The sequence below is a fragment of the Emys orbicularis genome, chromosome 15 (genome assembly GCF_028017835.1).
Source record: "Emys orbicularis isolate rEmyOrb1 chromosome 15, rEmyOrb1.hap1, whole genome shotgun sequence".
Classification (NCBI taxonomy): Eukaryota; Metazoa; Chordata; order Testudines; family Emydidae; genus Emys; species Emys orbicularis.
The window spans coordinates 15,882,675-15,901,940 of NC_088697.1; the positions used below are offsets into that span (position 1 = coordinate 15,882,675).

At 42.7% G+C, this 19,266-nt stretch overlaps 1 protein-coding gene across 4 annotated transcripts in view; it reads right to left on the reverse strand.

The window, feature by feature from the left end:
* Positions 1-19,266, reverse strand: part of PKNOX2 (PBX/knotted 1 homeobox 2) — a 316,349-nt gene that overhangs the window by 65,208 nt on the left and 231,875 nt on the right. The window lies entirely within an intron of this gene.

Genomic DNA, 19,266 nt, shown 5'->3' on the forward strand with positions numbered 1-19,266 from the left:
TTGCTCCTGAATGGAATAGAACGTCTAGTTATTGGGTTTTTTATTCTTTCCTCTCTTTTTAACATTTCCCCTTATCTACTTTAACTTTTAAAAATGTCTCCAACTTTGGAAAAGTTACCAAGTTAGAAAAATGAACTTTGTCAACTCTTCCCCTCTGTGACCTTTCAAAATTTCCTCAACAGGATGAAGTTTTGAAACATTACTGAGTAGAAAAGGGAAAAAATAAAGCAAAAAAAGCCCTACAACAGCTTGGACATTATTTATTAAATTGTGCACAATGCCAAAAAAGGGGGCAAAGGAGGAAAAAAGGGGAAAAACAAATTTGAATTTTCAAAAAATATTTGGTTTTCAGAAAACAAAATGAAACAAATTTTAATTGAAATTTTAAAAATTGCCTTGTTTAGAAACTTCCTTTAAAAATAAATCTGCAAATTTAGTCAAAACTACCTTTTTCCTGAGGGGTGAGACAGAAACCCAAATTTTCAGTGGGAAATTTTTTTGATCTAAAAAATGTTGACCAGATCTATTAGTGAATGAAGCCTCAATGCCCACTGACAAAGGGCTCTCTTTCTCCATTTTATAGATAGGGAACCTAATGCAGAGACAGACTAAGTGACTTGCCAAATGGCACACAGCAAAGCCAGGAGAAGAACTCAGATCCTCTCACTTCAAGTTCCTTTTTTAAAAACATTTTTCATTAAAAAAGATTTTTTGACAAAACTGTTTTATAATCTTCACTATCTTCAGATTTTTCATTAAAACTTTTTTTGGTTCAGTTCAATTTGAAAACTTTAGAAGGAAATAAACCAATGAACATTTCCTAACAAAAAGAGAATTGTTTGATCAATTTTTCATCAAAACAAAAAATTTTCAATGAGGTTTGAAATGAAAACACTCATGTATTCTTAGTTGGTGTCATTGTTTTTGTTTCTCAGGCCTGGTCTACACTAACCCCCAAATTCGAACTAAGGTACGCAACTTCAGCTACGTGAATAACGTAGCTGAAGTCGACATACCTTAGTTCGAACTTACCGTGGTTCAGACGCGGTCCACACGCGGCAGGCAGGCTCCCCGTCGACTCCGCGGTACTCCTCTCGCCGAGCTGGAGTACTGCAGTCGACGGCGAGCGCTTCCGGGATCGATTTATCGCGTCCAGACCAGACGCGATAAATCGAACCCGGAACTTCGATTGCCAGCCGTCGAACTACCGCGGTAGTGTAGACCTGGCCTCACTCTTTCTCTTCCTTTCCAGGGGGAGGAAGGGGGGAGGAAAAGAAAGGAGAAATAGCCTCCAAAAATTAAACCTTTTGATTTGACTCAAATTACACTGAATCAAAATTTTTCATTTGAAATCTAATCTATTTCTGTTGGATTAAAAATAAAAATTTTCAATACATAGAAAAGAATTGCCACTTTTTGACCAGCTCTCTCAAAGTGTCTGAGATGGATGATGTTTCTCCTAACAATGAGGATTGATTGGCTTTCACCTTCTCTGCTGCTTTAGGCTGTTTCTACACTACTGAGCTTATACTGGCATACATGTGTTGGCATATCTATACCAGCATAACTCTGTAGTATAGACACAGCCTACACCACCAGAAGGCCTTTTTCTGTCAGTGTAGGAACACCACCTCTCCAAATGATGGTATCTATGTTGGCAGAATCATTCTTCCATTGACATGCCTGCATCTTCATCTAAAAGTTATGGAGACATAATTATGTTGGTCAGGGGTATGTTTTTTTTTACCCCCCCTGACTGATGTAGCTATGTCAAGCTAACTTTTAAGTGTAGACCAAACCTAACTCTAAAAACCCTTCCCAGGGCTCACCTTGACCTTGAACTAACCCATGTTAAAATATAACTTGCCTTGTCTACACTAGCATTTTAAAATGTGGTAGCTAATGTTTAAAAAAACCTACCTTTTATGCTAGTTGAGACAGAACCTCAAACTCATCTCTGCCATGATGCCTACAAAAAACTATTGATTATGGCTACACAGATGAGATGAGTTGAGACTGTTCCTTTCCTCTTCCTTCTTTTTCCTGCTTCCCTACTCATACTCACTTCCCCATGCCTGTCCCCCTCCCCTTCACTTTCCCTGTACTCCCAGTTAAAAAGCCAGCCAACCAGAAACGTGTAACAAACCAAGCCATGCCAATGCCACACTTCCAAGAATAAAGTTTTGCTTCCTTGAAGTTTAAACAATCTCGGTCTTCCCTAATCTAGAAGTGGAGGCAGTAATCTCCCACACAGGCTGCTCTGAGCCTCCTGAAAGCACATACTGCAACCAACTGCCCCACTATGCTTATGTAATACAATATAGCAATTTTAACAAAATGTTAATTAAACCAATATTCAAACAACATCCCAATTGGCTGGCAAATACAGTGTGTTACAATATAACTTCAACTATGACATTTACTCCAGGGTCCCCACATGAATCGCAACCTGTCCTTTTGCTGATATGTTGTTCCCAATCTCCAACCCTTCGTCTGTTTATTGTTTCGTAAACTGCAAACCCTCCATGGCAGGGATTGTCCTGGAAAAATAAGTAAACCTTATCGTGCAGAATTTAAGACAATCTCTAATTACTAGGGATTGGGAGGGTCCTTGCACCTTATTCAAAAGCATCTGGTGCAGACCACTGTTGGAGACAGGGTACTGGACTAAATGGTTCATGATTTTTATTCACACTGGCAGTTCCTGTATTCCTGTGTCTTTTTATCTGTGTTTGTGAAGCATCCAGCAAAATGGGGCCCCAGTCATTAGTGGGGCCTTTGGGAGCTAAATATGTACATATGGTTATATAGTAATAAAGCTGTCACCTGGCATGTAAGGGCAATATACAGCTCCTTTCCCCCATCATGGTTGTGATTCTGTATGACTGAAATATGACCTTGGATCCCACTGAGGATTACCTAAAGAAACTACACCATCTGCTAAAAAAACTCCCTGACAAAGCACAGGAACAAATCTGTACAGACACATGCCTAGAACCCCGACCAGGGGTATTCTATTTGCTACCCAAGATCCATAAACCTGGAAATCCTGGACGCCCCATCATCTCAGGCATTGGCACCCTAACATCAGGATTGTCTGGCTATCTGGACTCTCTCCTCAGGCCCTATGCTACCAGCACTCCCAGCTATCTTCGAGACACCACTGACTTCCTGAGGAAACTACAATCCATCAGTGATCTTCCAGAAAACACCATCCTGGCCACTATGGATGTAGAAGACCTCTACACCAATATTCCACACAAAGGTGGACTACAAGCTATCAGGAACAGTATCCCCGATGATGTCACAGCTAACCTGGTGGCTGAACTTTGTGACTTTGTCCTCACCCACAACTATTTCACATTTGGGGACAATATATACCTTCAAGTCAGCGGCACTGCTATGGGTACCCGCATGGCCCCACAGTATGCCAACATTTTCATGGCTGACTTAGAACAACGCTTCCTTAGCTCTTGTCCCCTAACGCGCCTACTCTACTTACGCTACATTGATGACATCTTCATCATTTGGACCCATGGAAAAGAAGCCCTTGAGGAATTCCACCATGATTTCAATAATTTCCATCCCACCAACAACCTCAGCCTAGGTCAATCCAGACAAGCGGTTCATTTCCTGGACACTACTGTGCTAATAAGCGATGGTCACATAAATACCACCCTATACCGGAAACCTACTGACCGCTATACTTACCTACATGCCTCCAGCTTCCATCCAGGGCACACCACACGATCCATTGTCTACAGACAAGCTCTAAGATAGAACCACAGTTGCTCCAATCCCTCAGACAGAGACAAGCACCTACAAGATCTCTATCAAGCATTCTTAAAACTACAATACCCACCTGCTGAAGTGAAAAAACAGATTGACAGAGCCAGACGAGTACCCAGAAGTCACCTCCTACAAGACAGGCCCAACAAAGAAAATAACAGAACACCACTAGCTGTCACCTTCAGCCCCCAACTAAAACCTCTCCAGCGCATCATCAAAGATCTACAACCTATCCTGAAAGATGATCCCTCACTCTCACAGATCTTGGGAGACAGACCTGACCTCGCTTACAACCCCCCAACCTGAATCAAATACTCACCAGCAACCACACATCACTGAACAAAAACACTGACCCAGGAACCTATCCTTGCAACAAAGCCCGATGCCAACTCTGCCCACATATCTATTCAAGTGACATAATCATAGGACCTAATCACATCAGCCATGCCATCAGGGGCTCGTTCACCTGCACATCTACCAATGTGATATATTCCATCATGTGCCAGCAATGCCCCTCTGCCATGTACATTGGCCAAACCGGACAGTCTCTACGCAAAAGAATTAATGGACACAAATCTGACATCAGGAATCATAACATTAAAAAACCAGTAGGAGAACACTTTAACCTGTCTGGTCATTCAATGACAGACCTGCGGGTGGCAATTTTGCAACAAAAAAGCTTCAAAAACAGACTCCAACGAGAAACTGCTGAGCTTGAATTGATATGCAAATTAGATACAATCTACTTAGGCTTAAATAGAGACTGGGAATGGCTGAGCCATTACAAACATTGAATCTGTCTCCCCATGTAAGTACTCTCACACTTCTTATCAAACTGTCTGTACTGGGCTATCTTGATTATCACTTCAAAAGTTTTTTTTCCTCTTACTTAATTGGCCTCTCAGAGTTGGTAAGACAACTCCCACCTTTTCATGCTCTCTGTATGTGTATATATATCTCCTCAATATATGTTCCATTCTATGCATCCGAAGAAGTGGGCTGTAGCCCACGAAAGCTTATGCTCAAATAAATTTGTTAGTCTCTAAGGTGCCACAAGTACTCCTGTTCTTGTTGCTACCACTGTTATCGCAGCAAATCTTATACAAAGTATGTCACGTAAGGTATCAATGAAAAAGTTAGAATCTGTCAAATATGATTATCCTGTTTGTATGCATGTATCATCTTTGTATCTAAAGTTATGAACATTGGCTATGTACCAGTATTTCAAATGTATTTGATCCTGGGGTAACACCCACCACATAAAAACTACATTCAGGTCAGACAGCTTTGTGCTGATGGCCCATCAAGGGCAATTAACTCTCACAGTGGGCCATAAAAGAAACTCATTCCACCCAGTTGGCTCTTCCTGCAGATGCCTTAGCTTCCATGTGGCCAATGGCTTGCTCATGTGAGTCAGCAAGCCATGCAAGGGCATGTGACTTGTTCATGTGACCCTGGACTCCATCTTGTGCCAGTAATTTTCCACAAACTGAGACTGGGAGCTTTGTTTGGGACAGTAAAATTCCATCCACATGGGAGAGGGTATAAAAGACCCTAGAAACATCTCCATTTTGTCTTAATTTCCTGTTTCATTTCTCTGGGCTGGATTTCTAATAAGGAAGCTCTAAACAATGGCTGATGACCACCAAGCTGAGTGGGTAATTTCTGGAGAGACTTGCAAACTGCTTCAAACCTGATACAGGTACTTTGCAATGATTGTATGTATATGATTTCCTTAACCATTTTAACTCTCTATTTCTTTTCTCTTAAAAATAAACCTTTAGATTTTAGCTATTAAAGGATTGGCAACAGCGTGACTATTGGGTAAGATCTGAGTTATATATTAACCTGGCTATGTCACTGGTCTCTTGAGATCAGAAGAACCCTTTGTTTGATGAAATTGGTTTTCAATAACCACTCATCATAAGCTAGTGTCTGGGTGGTGAAATAAATGCTGGAATTCCTAAGGAGAGTGCATTTTTTACTTCTTGTGGTGAGTCAAAAGTTTACTTTTGTTACTGGCTTGGTATATCTAATGGTAGAATAACCACCAGTTTGGGGTGAGTCTGCCCTATTTCTCAGCAGTTTGTCCTGAATCTGGTATTCTCAGCTGTAACCCACTGAGGCACAGTGACAATGGCATGTGTGTATATATAAAGCAGTTGAAGAGCCTCTTTGCCGATCCCTGGTGCCCTGTGCTCTCATTGTAGGCAACCTTGAAGGTGGGGCTGACAATTTCTTGCTCATACAGATCCAGGCTGCAAACCCCTCATTCACACTGGTAAGCTGTTGTTCTCCAAAGTAGTCCTATTGACTCCACTGATAGCTGCTCACCATTGTGAGTAAGGGATTTACAGTGTAATCCACAGTGTATAAATAACATCTTCCTTCTAGTCAATTCTAAAACTCAGAAATACATGCTGAACTTCAAGTGCAATACTCAAGTCAACCTTAACTTTGGAGCCACAACAGAGCTCACTTCACCAAGTACTGAAATGCCACTGCCTCTAGTGAGAAGCATGACAGCTGATAAAACAGTGCACAGCCTAGGGCACTATCTGCAAATAACAATGATCAGCATTGTAGAGAAGAAACTGTCTATTAATGGAATGAATGGGTAACAGCTAAGCCCATCTGTAGAGATGCAGGCCTCCTAAGTAGAAACATCCTATTATCAGGGTCTGGAACACTGCATGAAAGTGCAAGGTAATTTCTGCTGAGTCATACTGTCAGGTGCATTCAGCAAGCTCTAACTACAGCATAAGAGCTGGAGCTTCTCTCGGGTCCCATCTTCGTGCTCTCAGCAGGAATAACTGACACCAGACTGAAAATGACTGCTGGAGTCAGAGAGGTATCTACAGTAGGGCTACATGGTATAGCTGTGGAGAGGGCGTCTGGAGTGAACCAGGATGTGGAGCAGAGAGGTTCTGCAGCAAAAATCCTAGCGACAGCCATGCTAGGGGAAAAAGCTTCACTGAAGTTTAGTTTTTGTTACTTACATGGCATAGATTAATAGAGTCATTGATATTAAGGCCACCGTTTTGACCATTGAGTCTGATCTCGTGCATTAGTAGACCACAGAATTTCACCCAGTGATTCCTGCATTGAGATCATTAACTTCTGGTTGAGCTAGAATGTGTTTTTTAGAAGGACACTCATTCTTGATGTAAAGAGTTCTAAGGATGGAACTCCTTGGAAAGCTGCTCTTAGGTATAGCTACCCACACTGTGGCTGGGGAATGCAGAGGCATATAGCAGGGGCCTTGGTGCAGAGTGGTTGGTTGAATCTACTTCTTTTTATATCAAAAGTCTAAATCCCTCTTATCCCATCATATCCACCCCATGTGTCATCGCCGAAAAGATCAGTACCTTTAAAGGACTGTCAGCCAAATACTGTGAGCAAGACATTTCAATCAAAACTTCTCTGTAATAGCCACAAACACCTTAACATTAAGGCAATGAAGTAGGAGGGAGAGGATTCTCGGCCCAGATGAGGAAGCAAATTCTGTTCAGAGCTAGCCATGTGGAATCAGGTATGAATCTATTACATTAATTGCATCATTGGGCAGCAAAGACCTTCTAGTATTCAGCACTATCATTACCTGCCTGCTGCAATTTCACTCCTCCGCCCTCCATGACAGCAGCAGTTTCAATGTGAGCACTCTGCTGAGGAGGTGCTTTCTCACTTCACTCTGAACATGAATCCCACAGGGGGGCTTGCTTTGTCTTTTGCTTTCTGAGGCTGCCAGGGTTACACAATGCCAAGAAGGACAACCAGATACGCTAAAAATCAGGGATTTTAAATGTGCACATTGATTCCCCCATGCTGTGGCCTCTTGATGCTGACAGACCATTGCCCATAATCATAAAATTCCTTAGCTTGCAGGACAGAGAACTGATCTTGTGTGGACCCTGTAAGGGCAGCAAGGGAAATGATATCTTCTTTTACCCCAATTCCTGCCTAGAAACACAAAAGGGAACAGCATTTATTCCCATCAGATATAATCTCTGCAATAAAAACATTAAATCTGACCTCTGCAGAACATGTACATCTCAGTTTCACCAGAAGACTCTCAGGCCTGGTCCATACCTAAAACTATATCATTCTACTCTAGGGCAGGGACTTCCTCTTTCTCCTCCCCCTGCAGAGCTGTCTAGCAGCTATCCAGCCAGCCCAGCAATACAGAGAGTGAGCTCTGCATGCACAAGTCTGCAGGGGGAGCAGCAGACTGCAGCCTAGAGTACACTATAGCAGCCAAGATATTGATGCCCCAGGAAGACAGAAAAGCTCAAGGGGGATGCGAGCATGAGTGAGAGGAAGAAAGTTGAGGAGAGAAATTTCAGGGAAGAAGCAGTGAGCGAGGAGGAGGGGATTTGAGGGCATAACAAAAAAGCCAGAGAGGAGATGAGGAAACTTGAAGGGAAAAGGGGAGGCAGTGATGGAAGGGAGAAAAGTGAGGGAGGTTTGATGTTGTGGTGGGGGATTGATAGATTTATGATTAGAGATTCATGCAAATACTGTAATTCATATTCATCTAATATAGAAATTAAGACACCATAACATTTACATAAAATCTCTAGATGCCCAGACTTACACCCCTGATAAGTAATGTCTGATACCTGGCCAGGATTCACGATGTGAGGGAGAGACTGCAGAGATTCATCAAGCCCTTGGATCGCTACCCCTTCCTCCTTCTCCATGTAGGCACCAATGATACTGCCAAGAATGACCTTGAGTGGATCACTGCAGACTACGTGGCTCTGAGAAGACTGATAAAGGAATTTGAGGCACAAGTGGAGTTCTCGTCCATCCTCACCGTGGAAGGAAAAGGCCCGGGTAGAGACCGTCGAATTGTGGAAGTCAACGAATGGCTACGCAGTTTGTGTCGGAGAGAAGGCTTTGTATTCTTTGACCATGGTATGGTGTTCCAAGAAGGAGGAGTGCTAGGCAGAGATGGGCTCCACATAACGAAGAGAGGGAAGAGCAACTTCGCAAGCAGGCTGGCTAACCTAGTGAGGAGGGCTTTAAACTAGGTTCACCGGGGAAAGGAGACCAAAGCTGTGAGGTAAGTGGGGAAGTGGGATACTGGGAGAAAGCACAAGCAGGAGACTGCAAGAGGGGAGGACTTCTGCCTCATACTGAGAAAGCAGGACGATCAGCGAGTTATCTTAAGTGCCTATACACAAATGCAAGAAGTCTGGGAAACAAGCAGGGAGAACTGGAAGTCCTGCCACAGTCAAGGAATTATGATGTGATTGGAATAAGAGAGACTTGGTGGGATAACTCACATGACTGGAGTACTGTCATGGATGGATATAAACTGTTCGGGAAGGACAGACAGGGCAGAATAGGTGGGGGAGTTGCATTGTATGTAAGAGAGGAGTATGACTGCTCAGAGCTCCGGTATGAAACTGCAGAAAAACCTGAGAGTCTCTGGATTAAGTTTAGAAGTGTGAGCAACAAGGGTGATGTCGTGGTTGGAGTCTGCTATAGACCACCAGACCAGGGGGATGAGGTGGACAAGGCTTTCTTCCGGCAACTAGCAGAAGTTACTAGATCGCAGGCCCTAGTTCTCATGGGAGACTTTAATCACCCTGATATCTGCTGGGAGAGCAATACAGCAGTGCACAGACAGTCCAGGAAGTTTTTGGAAAGTGTAGGGGACAATTTCCTGGTGCAAGTGCTGGAGGAACCAACTAGGGACAGAGCTCTTCTAGACCTGCTGCTCAGAAACCGGGAAGAATTAGTAGGGGAAGCAAAAGTGGATGGGAACCTGGGAGGCAGTGACCATGAGATGGTCGAGTTCAGGATCCTGACACAAGGAAGAAAGGAGAGCAGCAGAATACGGACCCTGGACTTCAGAAAAGCAGACTTTGACTCCCTCAGGGAATTGATGGGCAGGATCCCTTGGGAGAATAACATGAGGGGGAAAGGAGTCCAGGAGAGCTGGCTGTATTTTAAAGAATCCTTATTGAGGTTGTGGGAAAAAAACATCCCAATGTGTAGAAAGAACAGTAAATATGGCAGGCGACCAGCTTGGCTTAACAGTGAAATCCTTGCTGACCTTAAATGCAAAAAAGAAGCTTACAAGAAGTGGAAGACTGGACAAATGACCAGGGAGGAGTATAAAAATATTGCTCAGGCATGCAGGAGTGAAATCAGGAAGGCCAAATCACACTTGGAGTTGCAGCTAGCAAGAGATGTTAAGAGTAACAAGAAGGGTTTCTTCAGGTATGTTAGCAACAAGAAGAAAGTCAAGGGAAGTGTGAGCCCCTTACTGAATGAGGGAGGCAACCTAGTGACAGAGGATGTGGAAAAAGCTAATGTACTCAATGATTTTTTTGCCTCTGTCTTCACGAACAAGGTCAGCTCCCAGACTGCTGCACTGGGCAGCACAGCATGGGGAGGAGGTGACCAGCCCTCTGTGGAGAAAGAAGTGGTTCGGGACTATTTAGAAAAGCTGGATGAGCCCAAGTCCATGGGGACGGATGCGCTGCATCCGAGGGTGCTAAAGGAGTTGGCGATGTGATTGCAGAGCCATTGGCCATTATCTTTGAAAACTCATGATGATCGGCTAAGGTCCCGGATGACTGGAAAAAGGCTAATGTAGTGCCCATCTTTAAAAAAGGGAAGAAGGAGGATCTGGGGAACTACAGGCCAGTCAGCCTCACCTCAGTCCCTGGAAAAATCATGTAGCAGGTCCTCAAGGAGTCAATTCTGAAGCACTTAGAGGAGAGGAAAGTGATCAGGAACAGTCAGCATGGATTTAACAAGGGCAAGTCATGCCTGATTAACCTAATTGCCTTCTATGCAGAGATAACTGGCTCTGTGGATGAGGGGAAAGCAGTGGACGTGTTATTCCTTGACTTTAGCAAAGCTTTTGATACGGTCTCCCACAGTATTCTTGCCGGCAAGTTAAAGAAGTATGGGCTGGATGAATGGACTATAAGATGGATAGAAAGCTGGCTTGATCATCGTGCTCGACAGGTAGTGATCAATGGCTCCATATCTAGTTGGCAGCCGGTATGAAGTGGAGTGCCCCAAGGGTTGGTCCTGGGGCTGGTTTTGTTCAATATCTTCATCAATAATTTAGATAATGGCATAGAGAGTACACTTATAAAATTTGCGGATGATACCAAGCTGGGAGGGGTTGCAAGTGCTTTGGAGGGTAGGATTAAAATTCAAAATGATCTGGACAAACTGGAGTAATTTCATCCTAAAGTAAATAGGATGAAATTCAATAAGGACAAAAGCACAGTACTCCACTTCGGAAGGAACAATCAGTTGCATACATACAAAATAGGAAATGACTGCCTAGGAAGGAGTACTGCGGAAAGGGATCTGGGGGTCATAGTGGACCACAAGCTAAATAGGAGTCAACAGTGTAACACTGTTGCAAAATAAGCGAAGATCATTCTGGGATGTATTAGCAGGAGTGTTGTAGGCAAGACACTTGAAGTAATTCTTCTGCTCTACTCCACGTTGATTAGGCCTCAGCTGGAGTGTTGTGTCCAGTTCTGGGAGCCACATTTCAGGAAAGATGTGGTCAAACTAGAGAGAGTCCAGAGAAGAGCAACAAAAATGATTAAAGATCTAGAAAATATGACCTATGAGGGAAGATTGAAAAAACTGGGTTTGTTTAGTCTGGAATAGAGAAGACTGAGAGGGGACATAACAGTTAAGTACATAAAAGGTTGTTACAAGGAGGAGGGAGAAGAATTGTTCTTCTTAACCTCTGAGGACACGACAAGAAGCAATGGGCTTAAACTGCAGCAAGGGAGGTTTTAGGTGGGACATTAGAAAAAACTTCCTGTCGGGGTGGTTAAGCACTGGAATAAACTGCCTAGGGAGATTGTGGAATCTCCATCATTGGAGATTTTTCAGAGCAAGTTAGACAAACACCTATCAGGGATGGTCTAGATAATACTTAGTCCTCCCATGAATGCAGGGGACTGGAATAGATGACCTCTCGAGGTCCCCTCCAGTCCTATGATAATATTTGCAGGCGTTCCATAAGTCAAATAGAAAAGGCTCTTTCCAATGTGCATCCCAGGCCAGATGACATTTGCAGTCAATCTGAAGGCAAAGACTATTGGAGCTGGAATTACCTAAGCAGAGGGAAGCCACACCAAAGGAAATTTAGAAGTTGCTGATGAAGTAGTGGCATGATCAGCAACTATTAGAAGGGGTCCTATGAAGAGTTCCCCAAGTACCTATTACTATGTATCTGGACACATCGACAGCTGGAAAACTACAATGCCATTGGACTCAGAATCTGAAACAAGTGTGAGCAGTGCTGAAAGGGAAGAAAATTTGCAATGCAAGAGTTAAATTGGTTAATCTTCAGAAACATCACACTGTAGGCCTTGCTGGAGCCCTAGGCTGGTTTTGGTTCAACTTTGGTTGAATCTTTGGTTCAACTAACAGTGTGAACCAAAGATTGTGAACCAGAGGAGGCCCGGTCTTGGAAAAACAACAGCACACTAGGTTTTGGCTAACCAAGTAAGCACATTCTTGATCAGACAGGTTGGTACAAGAACACTCAGAGTTCTCAAGTAATTACCTAAATACATTCTTAAGAAATGGTACAAGAACACACTGACTCCTCATAAGATAAGGATGGGATGACAGGATAATGGATAAGGATGTTTTGTTCGAACTAACAGATACAGGGTGTAGGGTTGGTAACTAACAACATCTGGAGTGTAATATGTAACTTGTTTGTATCAATGTATACAAGGAGAAGTCATAGGAAGGACATGTGCTGGATGAATGGACTATAAGATGGATAGAAATCTGGCTAGATCATCGGGCTCAACGGGTAGAGATCAATGGCTCCATGTCTAGTTGGCAGCTAGTATCAAGCGGAGTGCCCCAAGGATTGGTCCTGGGGCTGGTTTTGTTCAATATCTTCATTAATGATCTGTAGGATGGCGTGGACTGCACCCTCAGCAAGTTTGCAGATGACACTAAACTGGGAGGAGTGGTAGATATGCTGGAGGGTAGGGATAGGATACAGAGGGACCTAGACAAATTAGAGGATTGAGCCAAAAGAAATCTGATGAGGTTCAACAAGGAGAAGTGCAGAGTCCTGCACTGAGGACGGAAGAATCCCATGCACTGCTACAGACTAGGGACCGAATGGCTAGGCAGCAGTTCTACAGAAAAGGACCTAGGGGTTACAGTGGACGAGAAGCTGGATATGAGTCGACAGTGTGCCCTTGTTGCCAAGAAGGCTAACGGCATTTTGGGCTGTATAAGTAGGGGCATTGCCAGCAGATCGAGGGATGTGATCATTCCCCTCTATTTGACATTGGTGAGACCTCATCTGGAGTACTGTGTCCAGTTTTGGGCCCCACACTACAAGAAGGATGTGGAAAAATTGGAAAGAGTCCAGCGGAGGGAAACAAAAATGATTAGGGGGATGGAGCATCTGACTTATGAGGAGAGGCTGAGGGAACTTGGATTGTTTAGTCTGCAGAAGAGAAGACTGAGGGGGGATTTGATAGCTGCTTTCAACTACCTGAAAGGGGGTTCCAAAGAGGATGGATCTAGACTGTTCTCAGTGGTGGCAGATGACAGAACAAGGAGCAATGTTCTCAAGTTGCAGTGGGGGAGGTTTAAGTTGGATATCAGGAGAAACTTTTTCACTAGGAGGGTGGTGAAGCACTGGACTGGGTTACCTAGGGAGGTTGTGGAATCTCCTTCCTTAGAGGGTTTTAAGGTCAGGCTTGACAAATCCCTGGCTGGGATGATTTAGTTGGGAATTGGTCCTGCTTTGAGCAGGGGGTTGGACTAGATGACCTCCTGAGGTCCCTTCCAACCCTGATATGCTATGGCATCTTTGCCTAGTCTAGGGGGCACTCTCCTGGTGCGCTGACTGAGCTGGTACAATTGTCGTGGACATACAGGTGTTAGTGTACCTGTAACCACAGAAGCAGCACTGTAGTACTGTTCTTTGTCAATAATAAACCTGGTTGAGCGCCTTTGCCACCAAGCTGAGTCTGTGGTCTTTCTTCATGAGTAACATTGAGGTCTGTTGAACCACCAGGCTGCGCTCTCTTCTCGTGTAGCTAACACCAGTGCTCCATGAACAGGTCCACTGAGCAGCTGTAACAGTGTAGCAGCCTTGATAGCGTTGCCGCAGCAATGACATTCCACAGCACTTAACAACACTGATGACTCTGACCACTGATAAGGTAAGTGGCAAGCTGTCTGCTGTAGGGGTCACGACCTCAGATGGCAGAAAACTGTTAGCTGGGGCACCCCCTCTCCTCCACAGATCTCCAGAAGCTTTGATAAGGTTTGGATGCGCTGGGTAATGAAAAAAGTGGTCCATACGAGTTTTAAAAAGAGTGTGGGGAAACAGGGACTAGAATCTGTAAGGCTAAGGCAGAGAGTGTAGCCTTGAAAAATAATAAGAATAATAAATGTACAATATTGCAAACTATGTCCATGACTGTTAGACGGTTAAGACAACACACCACAAAACTGGCTGGGCAAATAACAAAAACAAAAAGAGAGTTAAGAGAAGCAACCAAGCCATGGAAGGCTCCAACTTTCCTGGCAGGGCAACAAGCAGTCCAGAGACATGATACATTACAGCAAGCACAAGAACAGAATAGAAAATTGGAAATAGCTGTAGAGAATCTGCAAAAAAAAGTGCCAGCCCCTGTTATAATCTTGTTGGGCAACAACAGGCTTCGGGTACTTATATAGCACCTGAAGAATGGGGACAGAAATAAAAAAAGGTGGCCCTAGCAAAATTAAAAGATGGAACATGAGATGATTGGAATGGGTGCTGGAATGGGGACATTGGGAATGACCCAGACCAAGAGCCACCAAGCCATCTCTGTGCATGGGTCACCACATTGCAACCACCACCGTATGATAAGAGCTATATTCTGGTAAAACCCAAATTGAGACCTAGACTGGTGCCAGCTGGAATGGGAAGAGTAAGTGCACAGGAGGGAGAAGTAGCAAACAATACTTTCACTAGATTGGTAAATCAGATGAAGGAGAAAATGGAACCATTCACAGACAGGGCTGGATTTACATGTTAGGTACCCTGAGGCACAGCAACTTCAGCACTCCCCTGCCTACAGCTGACCGTGTTGCACACAGTTTTAGAGAGGTAAGGTGCCCCTAGAATGCCAGCACCCCTGGGCACATGCCTACTGTGCCTAATTGGAAATCTGGCCCTATTCACAGAGCATATTAGGAAATGGAAGCTATGACTTGATGGCTGGGGAGTGGATTAAAAAAGAATTTCAAAGTGAAAAACGAAGAGTGAGCAGGTTAACACCTAGAATTCATGCATTAATGCATGGAGTTGCCCAGAAATGGTTAACTGCAGCAGTGAAGGGCAATCCTGCAATCCATTTGGCATGCAGACAAAAGCAACAGGAACAAATTCAGGTTTTCCACAAAAAAGGTAAATAACAACCCCCACTCTCCTCTCAGGGCCAGGATAAAAACTAGGGGTATAGGTTCCCAGCCCTCTGCTTTAACCTATGGAGCCCCACTCCTCGTTCAGAGCTAATAATATAACCTTCTTTCTCAAATAGTTATATATCAGTTAAATTTTCCTTTATATCCTCTCAGTTTGGAAAACTCGCTGCTGCTACATCACAGAGTTAATTAATCTCTTGGCTCAGGTCTCCTTCCCTTCCTAGATTGCTCTTCTCCCCTCTCCCACTCTTCCCCCAACCTTTCCTCATTTCTGCTCTCTGTTTTAAAAGTTAAAAGTTGTAGTTATTACAGAAACCTGCATCACAGGAAAAAGATGAAGGAAGTGGAAAAAAAGAAAAAAGAAAAAACCTAAGGTAAAAACGTTACTTTAAATAAGCCCAGTAAATTAATCATTTTAACCTTTCAGGAATGCAACAGGTGGAACTATTCCTAACTTTCTAGAAGATATGGTTGCCAAGCAACAGAAACGTTAGCTCTTCTTCTAATCCTAGCCATTAATTACTATATGAAACACAAGTTTTTCTTATTTCCATATAGCAGCATTTTTAAAATAAAAGGAATATAAAGTAATGGAAACTGCTTTAAGTTAACTAAATTAATACAACAAAGTGGGCAAATGTGGATTTTTATCAATTCTTATTAAAAGTTTTAAATAAAAAGGTAATCATTTGCTTATTTAAATATTTAACTCTTTTGCTCACCTGTCTGTTTTCTAAAATGCATTGCTTTAATAACCTTAAGCTCTTAAAGCCTTATTTTATATAGTTATAAGTACAATTCTGGTGCCATTCGTCTTTAATTGTAAATTTGTCCTATATGTCATATATGTTGTGCTGTGTCATTGTATGTTGTGTCTGTCATGTAAATACTTCTTTTGTTTTTACTTTGTTGCAACAAAAGTCAATTTTATACTTTTTAAAATATAAGTGTTACCACAACATGTTAATATTATGGTTGGGGCATAACCATCATAATATTATTAATAACCAATTTTTGTTGCAAAGCTCAAAAAGGCCTCAGTTTTAAATATATGCACATATATTTTGCCTCAACAAATAATGCATTTGCAAATGAAAACAATTCTCTTTTATCAATCAGGTTTTTTTTTTTATTCAAAGGAAAAATGTAAGGGGACACCTCAACATTAGTGCAAAAGTAATATTAATAATATGTCAATTTCTTGTTTGGGTTTTTATAAACTTGCTTGCGCCTTTACTAAATATTAACATATAGTTATAGGAATGTTATAGCAAAAATCTTAAAAAAGATAATATATACTGGAGTGGCCAAATTTACTGACCCTCTGTTCAAGAGCCACATGACACGTACAACGTTTACACATGCATTTTTAAAAATATTAACATCCTACGTACTGTATCACGGCTAATTACTGCTAGAGCTAAAGGTCTTGTGGGTCTCCATCCTGGTTGTAAATCTTTGGAAATCTGGTTCAGATGTTATCAAGGTGGATGTTGATTTGTAAGGACTGAATGATGTTTCAATTTTATGAACTTCATCATGGAGTACAGAGATTCACAGCAGTATGTTGTGCCAAAAATTGAAATGAGTCGCACACTAGTCTTCTTGAGTTGAGGCTACTTTGTTCCTGGCACTTGCTTCCAGAACTTGATTGTAGACTGTGATATATGCATCATCTTTAGAGCCTGATCAACCATGAATGGGTTTACAAGAAAGGTAAAGCAGGATTTCAGCTTCTGCAAGTCTTCAAACCTGGCCTGAAAGTCATCAGTCCTTGTAATTTACCTCTGTATTCCTCGAGTTTGTGATTTTTCTACTTTGATTTCAAGGAATGTGTTTACCCTACTCTTGAGACAGGGGAAGTGGTTGAAGTCTTTTGACACTATATCTGTTTCCAGAAGCTTTAACTTGTTCTGGAAGCTGAAGACTGTCTGAGTAAGGTCAGAAATAATCTTATCCTTCCCTTGGAGTGCCAAATTGAGAGTTTGCAGATAATGCATAATATCAGTGCATCCATTGCTCATCTTTCAGTGTGGATAAGACTTTTTCTTTTCTTCAAGGAAAGCACTGATAGGCTCCAACAGTGTAGTAACTAATTACAAGAAGTTTTTATATGAAGGCCTCATTTGTGATGTCACCATTCCAAATTCCTGTTTTACTCCTCATAGACAAAGCACTGTGGGACACACTGTAATAGTGCCTATCCCAGTTGTTCAAAATGAATTGAAGACCACACCTCTCAACTAAAGTCCTGGACCTAATATTCTGAGGCCCACTATATGGGACTAAGAACAACTGGAAAAAGAAAACTGTCCACAGGTCGTATGAGGGAATGTGCAGACCATTTGACACATGGGGCATGAATGTATGGATGAGTAAAGCAAAATGGCCAAGAAACAGTGTTTAGCCCATGGGGTCATTTTCAGTGAATACATTATGCTTTTCTGGTGTGATGGGTAAACATCCTCCCCCTAAAAAGACAAAAAGATGGGGAATGTAGGCCTTGCTGGAGCCCCAGGCATAACGAATAGTGTGAACCAAAGGCTGTGAACCAGAGTAGGCCTGGCCTTGGCAAAATAACAACACACTAGGTATTTACTAACCAAGTAAGCACATTCCTGACCGGAGAGGTTGGTAGAAGAGCACCCAGAATTCTCAAGTAACTACATAAACACATTCTTAAAGAAGGTAAAAGAACACACTGATCCCTCGTAAGATAAGGATGGGATGACAGGATATTGGATAAAGATGTTTTGTTCAAACTAGCAGGTACAAGATGTAGGGTTGGTAACTAACAACTTCTGGAGTGTAATATGTTTGTATCAGTGTATAAAAGGAGAAATCATAGGAGGGGCATCTTTGTCCAGCCTAGGGCAGAGTGTCCTGGTGTGCTGACTGAGCTGGTTCCATTGTCACAGGCATACATGTGTTAGTGTCCCTGTAACCATGGAGCCAGGGCGCTAATGCCATGCGTCGTTGACAATAAGCCTGGCAGAACATCTTCACCACCAAGCCGAGCTTGTGATCTTTCTTTGAGTAACATCAATGTCTGCTGAATTAGCAGGCTGTGCTCTCTGCTCGTGCAGCTAACACTGGAGCTCCAAGAACAGAAGCACCGAGCAGCTGTTACAGCTTAGCAACGTTAACAGCGTTGCCACAGCAACGACATTACACAGCACTTAACAACACAGACAACAGGAGAAATTCAGCTTCCACTGAACTTGGTCACTACAGCAAAAGTCTATTTAGTATTCCACTATTTCTAGTGCTGTTATATTGGGAGTGGATTTTATCTGAAGGCATCACAAGAACTCCTGTGGTATTAATAGAACAAATCTGTTCCTGGAAAATGGAAAATATTCAGATACCCTTGCTGGATGTGGGTAGGAAGAAGCATGGAGCCTGCAGGGAGGAACAAATTTTAGAGCCTACCATGACCACAGGTCAAGAGCGATGAATGTCATGAACCTGTGGTGCTTTCGGAATAAAGTTGTGGCAAAACCAGGTCATCACACAATAATACCTTAGAATAAAGGACTGCTTCACTGAACCTATGGGAATGTTTGAAGCTATGGATATCCAGTCAGAATTGTGTTTAGCAGAGCTCTGTTTCAAGTTGGACCAAAAGGGGAGTTTTGGGTAAGAGAAATAAATGTGAGTGACCAGGAGATGCAGGTAGTGAAAATTCAGATCTTGGGGACAGTGTCCAATGTAGCTGGTATCTCAAAGACTCTCACATGTGCAGTGGTCAAGACCTATGATGCAACCCAATCAGAAAAAGAGCTAGGGGTTAACTTAACAGAAGCATCCATACAAGGCAATGACAGGAAGCAATTAGAACAGCTGCTCTTATTGTATACTAGTGCGGTCTCCAAGAATAATGAAGAACTTGGGAGATATGATCATGTGCAGCATTGGATTGTGCTTAAGCCAGAGAGAATTCCTGTGAGGCATTCCCCATGTTAGAGTCCCCTGCGGTATCTGGTTGCATTGAAAGAGAAGCTAAATTATGTGCTGTAGGATGGC